The sequence below is a fragment of the Otolemur garnettii genome, unplaced genomic scaffold, assembly GCF_000181295.1.
Source record: "Otolemur garnettii isolate 467f Iridium unplaced genomic scaffold, OtoGar3 scaffold00077, whole genome shotgun sequence".
Taxonomy (NCBI): domain Eukaryota; kingdom Metazoa; phylum Chordata; class Mammalia; order Primates; family Galagidae; genus Otolemur; species Otolemur garnettii.
The window spans coordinates 1,876,821-1,888,912 of NW_003852472.1; positions in this window are offsets into that span (position 1 = coordinate 1,876,821).

Consider the following 12,092-nt stretch of genomic DNA (forward strand, 5'->3'; position numbering starts at 1 on the left):
TGGCAGGTCTATTTTTAGTTCTCTAAGTGTTCTCCAGATGTCTTTCCAAAAGGAATGTACTAGTTTACATTCCCACCAGCAGTGCAGGAGTGTTCCCTTTTCTCCACATCCACGCCAGCATCTCTGGTTTTGGGATTTAGTGATATGGGCTAATCTTACTGGAGTTAGGTGATATCTACACTCACAGATTCTAAAAGGAGGGGGCACACCATGACATGGGGAACCACATGGGGCCCACCAGGGTCAGTCAGAGGTCAGGATAGGGGGAGGCTTGGGCAAGGGTCTTTTATTGTGGTTTTTCAAAAAGGAGTAAGTGAGGCAAGGTAAGCAGGTTTAGAGTTAATAATCTTAGTGGGCTCTAGGACATAGGAGCTATCCCTTGTTGTCCAATACCTAGCCCTGGGGTAATTAGGGCAAGTGGATAGTGCTTGAGCTCACTAACAAAAGAGGTGGTTAGGGCTATGGGCTCCAGACTAGTTGGTTTGCAGTGAAAGGCAGGGGAGCTGTCTGCTATCTCTAGGAATTCACTTACTCCTGGACCAGTAATCCCTCCAGGGTCAGCAAAACTCCAACATGGCAAAGCACCAGAAAAAGTATTGTTAATACAACCAGGAAATGAGGGAAGATAATTCAGGTCAGTAAATGGCATCAGTGAGGATGCTGGACTGTGGCTGATGTGAGAAGGAAGGAGGCAGAGAGAATAGTATGGAAACAGCCCCAAGGACCTAGGAGAGTGGTTCTCAACCTTCCTAATTCCTCCTAATGCCATGACTCTTTCATATAGTTCCTCATGTTGTGGTAACCTCCAACCATAAAATTATTTTCATTGCTACTTCATAACTGTAATTTTACTACTGTTATGAATTGTAATGTAAATATCTGATATGCAGGATGTCTTTTCATTGTTACAAAGGGGAGAACCACTGACAGGTTGAGAACCACTGACCTAGGAGGACATCTTCCCCAGGAAGTAGGAGAAAGAGAGCACCCCTCCTGAGCATGGGGAGAGTCAGGTTTCCCTTAGCAAGAAGGTGAAGGGAGGGTTCAGAGGAAAGGCTGAACATATGGAGATGTTTGCTGTTGATGGACAACAGTGTATGCAGTGAAGGCTTTCTGGAATGGGGAGAGGTAGGCTGTGGGGACAAGGCAGGCCTGGCCTGGGAAGAGCCCTGTGGGGACAAGCATGAAAGAGAAGGGGTGCAACCTTCTACTATGGGCTTCGTGGGTCTCCTGACAGGGGCCAGAAACCTTTGAGGGGAGTCCTGGTGCTCAGGCAGCAAGTGGTGGCAAAGGCTGTTGCGGGGAGGTGGGTGGCTGGTTTACGCAGAGACACAAGCCCTTCTGCTGTCCCCTGGATGGAGGGCAGGAGGCCCTGGGAGGTGTGGTCTTGGTCCCCATGTGCAGGTCTCACTCCCAATCTCTGCCAAGAAGAGTGGATGTGCTCCTGCTATGCAGGGCTCTTTTTTGGACCCTCTTGATAAAGGCAGAGCAAGGCAGTGGTTTCCTTTGGATGACAAGACCCCCTCTGACCCTGGAGGGGGTTGAGGTTGCCCAGAGAAGCCAAAACCTACTCAGAGAAGATCAGTTCCCTGTTGGCCTCTACTGATGCAGAGTAATAAGCCTGGTGGTGGGGTAGGTGAGGAAGCCCTGGGATGGGAGGTCTTGGATTCTAGGATTTGGCTGGTGCAACTGGATTCCAACTGGGAAGCAAGATTGGGACTGCACTAGGCCAGAGGTCCCCAGGGAGGGGTCTGTGCCTTGCTTTTCAGGAAAGTGCTTTTGCTGCCTTCGGGATGCCTCTTGCTTTTCTGTAGGTCAGGAATATCCTCTTTCCATTGAATAGCATATAAAGCAGTTTCAAAACCATTATCTCAATGGTTTTCAACTCTTTTTTAATCAAGGGAATCAGTTTTCAAAATAAAGTCTGATGTGGTAACACAGTGTAAAAAACAAATAAAACAGAAATTTATATTATAATTTCAAATGTATGAATGTATAAATTCAATCAGTGATCTCACTTATGTCAAATTTGGGTATATAACGTATTTTGCTGACAATCTGATGTTTGCTCCCAAGGTTTTGGTCATGGCTTTGTAAAGAGTTAAAAATATAGGCTCGGCGCCTATAGCTCAACCGGCTAAGGTGCCAGCCACATACACCTAAGGTGGCGGGTTCGAATCCCCAGCCCGGACCCGCCAAACAACAATGACGGCTGCAACCAAAAAACAGCCGGGCGTTGTGGCGGGTGCCTGTGGTCACAGCTACTTGGGAGGCGGAGGCAAGAGACTCGCTTGAGCCCAGGAGTTGGAGGTTGCTGTGAGCTGTAATGCCACGGCACTCTACCCAGGGGGACAGCTTGAGGCTCTGTCTCAAAAAAAAAAAAAAAAAAAAAAGAGTTAAAAATGTATTGAAATTTCAAATGAAATGTTTCTGGAATTGCTGGGACTGCTCTGGGAAGAAGAGAAGGGACAGAGAGGAAGGGAAAGAGAAAGAGGGAAAGAGAAGCCACTTTTATTTTGCTGTCATTAGGTTTAGGGAACTACTTGATATTTTAAAACTCTATACAGTATCATTTTGATAAAAATAAAAAAGGAAGAAAAGAAAAAAGAAAGACAATTATGACATTTTTCTTTGAATCCAACAATTTAGTGAGGTAGGAATTATTTTTTTTTTCCTTCAGTTTTTGGCCAGGGTGGGGTTTAGAACTCACCACTTCCAGTATGTGGGGCTGGTGCCCTACTCCTTTGAGCCACAGGCACTGCCCGAGATAGGAATTAGTTAATACCCATTTTACAGATGAGGAAGTTGAGGGTCAACGAGGTTAAGTGATTAGCACATAGTTAGAAAGTGGGTCTGGCACTTGGCCCCATGTTGGCTGATTCCAGAGTCTGTGCTATCCCCAGCTGCACAACCTCATTCATCAGAGGAGGAAACGGCCAGTGGTCTGGTGCACTTGGCTTTGGGAAAGTTCCAAACCCAAAGGCTCCTTCCTTGTCTGCTACTATTGCCTGAAATCTTTTAAAGAGGACAAACCCCACTTAGAACCCATATGGGAATGGTAAGTGTTCTATCACCTGCCTTTCTATAACTAGTGAAATATGCCCCCACTCCACATATAGTTTGGATCTGATTTACCATTTAGTTCTGTGAGGACACATAAACTGATCACACTATTCCTACAGGTTCCTGGAGCCCAAATACACATGTTGCATAGTTTTAATGAGATATAACTGACTTGTAGTTGTACCCTCTTAACCAAGGGGCACAGGTTCCAAGACTTCCCAGTGGATGTCTGAAACTACAGATAGTACTGAGGGTACTGAGGGTATATACAGAGGGTACCAAAAAAATATGTGCACATTTTAAGAAAGGAAAAAACTGTATTAAATTTGTAATACTAAGTCACATTTGGCTTTTGCAATTCTCAAAGTGATTTGTATTTATCTTTTGCTATCAGTATATATTGAGTATTACAAATTTAATAAGCCATTCAAAGTACTGGTTAGGGCTGGCCCAAGTACAGTGGTATTTACAACTAGTTGATCACAGTTACAGATGCCTTTGTTCCTTCTCCACTCCCACTGTTTCTCTTGACTAGCCTTAAAAAAAAATTTTAGAAAAAAAAGACAGTACCTATAGACACTGCTGCCCCTCCCCTCCACCTGAATTTCATTGAATTTTGCTTCCCTATGAGCACATAGGTGTTGATCAACTTGTTCCAATTTAGTACTGAGTAAACGTGGAGTTTCTTTTTCCATTCTTGCAATACTTCACTTAGGAGAATGGTCTCCAATTTCATCCAGGTTGTTATGAAAAAGATTAGGTCACCATCTTTTTTTATAGCTGAGTAGTATTCTTAGTATGTATGTATATATATATATATATCACATATAAATATGTAATAAATGTGGTATATATATGTGGTATATATGTGGTATATATATATGTAGTATATATACCACATATATATAATAGTGTGTGTGTGTATATATATCACATTTTATTACTCCATTCATGTATTGATGGGCACTTGGGTTGGTTCCATGTCCTTGTGATTGTGAATTGTGCTGCTATGAACATTCAGGTGCATATGTCTTTTTTATAAGATGTCTTTTTTTTTCCTTTGGGTAAATCCCTAGTAGAGGGATTGCAGGATCAAACAGTAGTCTATTTTAAGTTCTTTGAGAAATCTCCATAGATGTTGAACTAGTTTGCACTGCCACCAACTGTACATGAGTGTTCCTTTCTCTATGTCCATGCCAACATTTGTTGTTTTGGGACTTGATGTGTGTCATCCTCACTACCTACTGGGGTCAGGTAGTATCTCAACGTGGTTTTGATTTACTTGCTCTTTCCTGATGATTAGAGATGTTGAGCATTTTTTCATGTGTTTGTTGGCCATAAGTCTATCTTCTGTAGAAAAGTTCCCGTTTATGTCTCTTGCCCAATTTTTTTTTTTTTGAGACAGATCTCATTATGTCGCCCTCGGTAGAGTGCCATGGCGTCACAGCTCACAGCGACCTCAAACTCTTGGGTTAAGTGATTCTCTTGCCTCAGCCTCCCAAGTAGCTGGAACTACAGGTGCTTGTCACAACACCCAGCTATTTTTTGTTGAGCTTGTCATCATTGTTGTTCAGCTTGGCCCCGGGCCAGGTTCAAACCCACCAGCCTCAGTGTATGTGCCTGGCGCCATAACATCGTGCTACGGTACCAAACCTTTTTTTTTTTTTTTTTTTGAGACAGAGTCTCACTATGTCCCCCTTGGTGGAGTGCTGTGGTGTGACAGCTCACAGCAACCTTAAACTCTTGGGCTTAAGCGATTCTCTTGCCTCAGCCTCCCAAGTAGCTGGGACTACAGGTGCTTGCCATGATGCCTGGCTATTTTTTGTTGCAGTTGTCATTGTTGTTAGCTGGCCCAGCCCAGGTTCGAACCTACCACCCTCAGTGTATGTGGCTGGTGCTGTAACCACTGTGCTACAGGCATCAAGCCTCTCTTGCCCAATTTTTAATGGGGTCATTTGATCTTTTCTTATTGATTTGCTTGAGTTCTTTATAGATTCTGGTTATCAGTCCTCTATCAGATGTGTAGCATACAAATATCTTTTCCCATTCTGTCTTGTTTGCTTTGTTGATTATGTCTTTGGTTGTGCTGAAGCTTTTTAACTTGATCAGGTCCCTCTTTCTTTCTTTCCCTCCCTCCCTCCATCCATCCGTCCCTTCCTCCCTTCCTTCCTTTATTGAGACAGAGTCTCAAGCTGTTACCCTGGGTACAGTGCAGTGGTGTCGTAGCCACTTATTGATTTTTGATGTTGCTGTGAATGCCATTGGGGTCTTCTTCATAATTCTTTCCCTACGTAGATATCTATTTTCAGGCTATACTACAAGGCTATAATAATCAAAGCATGATGTTGGCATAAAAATAAAGACATAAATCTTTGGATTAGAACAGAGACTACAGATACAAAGCCATCCTCATGTTGCTATCTGATCTTTGACAAAGCAAACAAAAACGTACAGCAGGGGAAAGAATCCCTATTCAATAAATGGTGCTGAAAGAACTGGATAGCCATATGTAAAAGAATGGAACAAGACCCACATCTCTCACCACTCACAAAAACCAACCTATAATGATAAAAGACTTGAACTTAATTCATGAAACTATAAGAATTCTAGAAGAAGGCATCCAAAGCCCTCCTTTCTCCTTTTCTGCTGTATCTCTGGGTAAAGGACAAAGGAAAAAAGAATGGTAGGGGGACAGTGGGAAGAGCTGAAAAGGACCTCAGGGAAATATCTCAAAAGACTATCCTGCCATATTTGTATTCACAGATTTCTCTCTATGGGGAACTTTGCTTCTAATTTTGCCCTGAGAAATTTCACATCCAGTTTTGATGGCCCCATCAACACTCTGACCACAGAACTGCTTGCTTCTTCCTCTCAAGAAGTGACATCCCATCCCACTTCCCAACCTCACTGCCAGATGGTGAGCCCCACCTTCGCTTTCCCAAATCAACCCCACCCTGGATACACTGAACGTTCTTCTACCTCATCTTTTCTCTTATGGTCCTGGATTCTATGCTTTGTTTTCCCTACAACCTACATCCCTTCAGCCCTTTCTTATCTTTCCACTTATCTGCCCCTCCACATTTGTCTATAGACCATTTTACTTCCTTTTTCCTCTTACATGTTTTAGAGAAGTGACATAGTGACACAGGCAGTCATTCCCCTTCTGAGAGCTAATTCACGTCTCAACTCCTCACTGCAATTTGGCATCTGTGTAGTAAAGAATTAACTTTACCCAAAGAGAGGTCTTGCCTTTGCCTTTGAGTCTTGGAGGTGATTGCTAAGCCCTTCGAATATCCTACTTGATAAGAGTGTCTTTGTTTAGCTGGGGGCTTTGGACCATGCTGTACAGTCTAATGATATGATTTATGATGGAGCCTTTGGACCAGGCGGTATTAGCCCAACTTCAGTAGAGACTGGAAACTGAAAATCAGCCACATAGGTGGCCACCATGTCCACATGATAGAGCTCCAATAAAAACTCTGCACAACAAAGCTCAGGTGAGTTCACTGGTTGGCACTACTTCATTTATGTTGTTACATATTAATCCCATTAAGAAGCTAGTTCTGCTTATAGCTCCAAGTAGAGGACAACTGGAGCTGCACGTGTGGAGCCCTCCTAGACTGTGCCTCTTGAGTCCCTTGGCTGATTTTAATCTGTGCTCTTTTGATGTAATAAACTATAACTGTGAGCACAACACCTTTCAGTGAATTTTGTCAGTGCTTCCAGTGAATTGTCAAGCCTGAAGATGGCCTTGGGGACCCCTAAACTTTGCAGCATCCACACGTTTACTCAAACTGGTCTTTCAAAGGCACAGACTTCCACTTTATAAGTTCTCCCCTCAGTTGCACTTCCCTGACCTCTCTGTGGCCTTTCACACTGGTTAACTCACATTGTTCTCCTACCTGGGTGCTCCAGTTTGAATATTTGTCCCCTCCAAAAATCATATTGAAATTTAACCCCCAATTTGGCAGGATTGAGACATGAAGCCTTTAAGAGATGATTGGGTAATGGTGGCTCTTCCCTCATGAATTGATTAATCCATTCGTGGATTAATGAGTTATCATGGGAGTGGGATTGGTGGCTTTATAAGAAAAGGAAGAGAGATAGACTTGAACTTGCATAGCCCTCTCACTATGTGATGCTCTTGCACACCCTTGGGACTCTGCAGAGTTCCTACCAGCAAGACAGTCCTCATCAGATGCACACCTTTAATTGTGAGACTTCTCAGCCACCAGAACTATAAGAAATAAATTTCTTTCTTTTTTTTTTTTTTGAGACAGAGTCTATGTTGCCCTCAGTAGAGTGCCATGGTGCCATAGCTCACAGCAACCTCAAACTATTGGGCTTAAGTGATTATCTTGCCTCAGCCTCCCAAATAGCTGGGACTACAGGTGCCTGCCACAACGCCGGGCTATATTTTGTTGTAGTTGTCATTGTTTTGGCAGGCCCAGGCTGGGTTTGGACCTGCCACCTCTGGTGTATGTGGCTGGTGCCCCAGCCGCTGAACCACAGGCGGTGAGCCAAAATAAATTTGTTTCTTATAAATTATCTAGTTTTAGGTATTCTGTTATAAATGACAGAAAACAAACTAAGACTCTGCGCTTTTGCAGCATGGAAATCTACTGGCCACCTTCTACTTCTCTGATTTCATTTTCTATGTCTCCTTTAACTTCTCCATGACCATTTTTTGATCACCACACATGTAAAACCTAAACACTATGGAGCTGAGCCTCAGACTCAGGTCATTGTAAACCCCCAATGTGGTTTCCAATATCATGCTTCTGTGCCTTAGTCATCCTGACCTGTATGCATAATTTAAAACTAGGTAGACTTTAAACACATATACTTGGCAAATTCTAGATATATATCTTTTGTTGAATAAATGTTTTGCAAATCTCTCTTCTTGGTCTGTGACTTGCTTTAAGACTCTGTCCTGGGTCTCTTCTCTAGCCCAGGCCCACAGCTTCACCTACCATCTCTATGAAGGTCACACTCAGCTGACATCTCTAGTTCTATCAGCCCATCTGAAGTTCTGACTGCCTGATTGACATCTCTGTGTGGCATTTGAAACTCAGCATGTCCACAAATGAACTCGTTATCTTTCCATGAAAGTATTCCTCCTTCTAGGCAGTGGCATTATTTTGTTAGTATAGGATGAGATCAACTTGCTTTGCAGTCACTTGACCCTGGTCCACAACCTGGGTCAATTCAGTCCTATCAGCCCCCCCCCCCCGGCTGGGGGGCTGCCCATTTGGCTTTGACTTGTGTTCCCATTTTGTTTCAGTTCCTGCTACTTTGGCTCCTGACGTGGTGTAGTGCCTGGATCCAGTTTCAGGTCCTGCTCTAGCTCCTGATTCAATCAGTATGAATTCCATTCCAATTTGTTTGCCCTTTTAAAAGGTTTTGAAAATGGGCACCTCAGACAATGGCAAGTCCCTGACAAGTCTTTGTTAGTCCCCTTATTGGTCATCACCTTTCTCTCCAATTCTACTCCAACTCCATCTATATATACACAAATACACACACATGCAGACACAAAAGAAGAAATACACATGTGCATGCACACATATACAATTAACACTTAGAGTACTAATGTGATAATTTCAAGATATGGCAAAGACTTTAGATAATACAGTTTTCTGTCCTTGAGCTCATTTTATGTACTAGCTAGTAATAAGCTAAAAGTACATTTTAACCAACATACAAAGCACTTTTTTAGGTATGTTTTTGCTATTTCTGTGTCTATCAATTATTTTATGTTTACATTTTCTTACCCTATTTTTTTTTTGAGACAGAGTCTCACTCAGTTACCCTGGGTTGAGTGCCATGGCGTCATAACTCACAGCAACCTCAAACTCTTAGGCTTAAGAGATCCTCTTGCCTCAGCCTCCTGAGTAGCTAGGACTATAGGAACTCAGTTTTGTTTTTTTTTTTAGAGACAGGCTGGTCTCAAACTCCTGAGCTTAGGCAATCCATCCACCTCAGCCTCCCAGAGTGCTAGGATTACAGGCCTGAGCCACCATGCCTGGCCTTTAACCTTATTTTTAAAATTAAAAGATAGGGCGGCACTTGTGGCTCAAAGGAGTAGGGCACCGGCCCCATATACTGGAGGTGGCAGGCTCAAACCTGGCCCTGGCCCAAAACTGCAAAATAAATAAATAAATAAATAAAATTAAAAGATAAAGAAAATCAATAGTCTTTCTTTAATTATAACCCTATCTCCACCCTGTAATCAGTACTAGTATCCTGAATTGTATCTTTTCATGCTTTTTGCTTATTTTTACCAAAGTAGAATCATTCTACACATAATACTTTGCAACTTGCATCTTTTCCACTTGACAATTTTCAAGGACATCACTACCAGTCAATAAATATAGATCTAACTCTATCCTTTTTTTCTTACTTATTTATACACACAGATATAATTTTGCTAAATGGGATCCTATTCTTGTTTATTCCCTCAAACATGTAGTGAAACATGATAGTCTCATTGCTTTACCCTAGCACTTACTTCCTTATGTAGGATATGCTTTTCTTAAAACCATGTATACCATCACCAACAAGTAAACTTACAACCTTATTAGCCCTGTGCCTTCTCTGGAGTAAAAGCCCAAGTAATATCTGTTGAATGAATGAAAGTTTATACCATTCTTACGATTCCTACTTTGAAGTGAGAAAAGGGTCTCAGAGCATTAAGCAACTTCAACAACTCACAACTAAAATACTCATTAGTTCAATAAGAAGACTAATAATGAAATTTAAAAATGGGCAAAAAAAAAGTAAGGAGACAGAATATTTGCATAGTCTCAAAGTACCTCCCCCCAATTTTTCTATTTGTTACAATGGGGAAAACAGTAACTTTACAGAGAAGAAAGATGATCTTGATAAGTGGGGGTACCTGTGGCCTTGGAACCACATGTGGCCTTCTGCATCCTTGAGTGTGGCCTTTTGACTGAATCCAAACTTTATAGAAGGGATTTATTCTCTACCTCTTCCTAAACCAAGTGACTGAGGTTGACATCATCAGTGATACAATGTATTGACAGTGTGTACCCCCTGGTAGACAATGCTAAGAAGGGCACATCACTTCTGTGGTATTTTATAAAAAGATCGTAACATCATGAGAAAATACAGTATAAGCCCAAATGGAGGGACATCATATAAAATGTTCAAAAGTGATAAGGTCACAAAAGAGAAGAAAAGACTGAGGAACTAACTATCAATAGTTAAATACAATATGGAGTCCTGGATTGGACCCTGAAACAGAATAAGGGCATAAGTACAAATAAAGTCTGTAGTTTAATTGATACTATTGTTGTGTTAATTCCTTAGTTTTAATAATTGCATCATGGTCATGTAAGATGTTAACATTTGAAGAAACTAGGTGAAAATTATATAAGAATTCTTTGTACTATCTTGCAGCTCTTTTATAGGTATATATTATTTCAAAATGTAAAGATTATTTATTTATTTTTTGAGACAGAGTCTTACTATGTCGCCCTTGGTAGAGTGCTGTGGCATCACAGCTCACAGCAACCTCCAACTCTTGGGCTTAAGCAATTCCCTTGCCTCAGCCTCCCAAGTAGCTGGGACTACAGGCGCCCACCACAATGCCCAGCTATTTTTTGGTTGTAGTTGTCACTGTTGTTTGGCAGGCCTGGGCTTGGGCTGGAACCCGCACCTTTGGTGTATGTGGTTGGCGCCTTAGCCACTGAGCTACAGGTGCTGAGCCCAAAATGTAAAGATTTTTTAAATAGGTAAAAGATTTAAATAAACACTTTCCCAAAGAGAATACACACACATCAAATAAGCATATGAAAAAATACTCAACATCATTAATTACTGGGAAATTCAAACACTAATGAGATAGTAATATGTACTTACTAGAATGGCTAAATTAAGAAGCCTGACCATGCCAAGTATTGATGGAGATGTGAAGCAGTGGAATTCTCATACATTGACAGTGGGCATATAAAATGGTACAACCATTTTGGTAAATAATTTGTCAATTTCTTGAAAAATTAAATATACATCTACCATATAACCCAGACTTTACAATTTTAGGTATTTACCCAAGACAAATGAAAGCATAAGTTCATACAAAGACTTGTACATGACTATTCACAGGAGCTTTTTTTTTTTTTTTGGTAATAGTCAAAAACTGGGAACAACTCAAATCTCCACCAGCAGGTTAATGAATAAACAAATTGAAGAATATCCATACATTAAAATACTTCTCAGCAATAAAAAGGAATAAAGTATGGAATTCATATTAATAGATGAATTTCAAAATACTTATCCTTAGCAAAACAAATCAGACAAAAAATGATTATATAAATATGATTTCATTTATATAAAATTTTAGAAAATGTAAGGTAACCTATAGTGGCATAAAACAGATCACTAGTTCCCTGGGCACAGGGGTTGTAGGGAGGTTGGGATGAAATATGAAGAACCAAGAGGAAACCTTTCAGGATGATGAATATGTTCATTATCTTGACCAGGCATCCTCAAACTACAGCCCGCGGGCCACATGTGGCCTGCCTAGGACATTTATCTGGCCCGCTGGGTGTTTTTGCCACTGCTGCCTGTCCTGCTTAGCATCCAACTTGTCCTGGGGCCCGCAGCCCGGCCCTCCAACGGTCTGAGGGACAGTGAACTGGTCCCCTGTTCAAAAAGTTTGAGGACCCCTGATCTTGACTGTGGTCATGGTTTCATGGGTATATACAGTCAACTCTTGGTATATGCAGAAGACTGGTTCCAGGACACCTGAGTATACCAAAATCTCATACTCAAGTCCCATGGAACCCACGTATAGGAAAAATTGACCCCCCCCCCATACTTGGTTTTCACATGCCAAGAATATTGACAGTACTTCCATTCCAAGCTTTTTTTTTTTTTAGACAAGAGTCTCCAGCTGTCCCCTTGGGTAGAATGCTGTGGCATCACAGCTCACAGCAACCTTCAACTCCTGGGCTCAAGCGAGTCTCCTGCCTCAGCCTCCCAAGTAGCTGGGACCACAGGCGCCT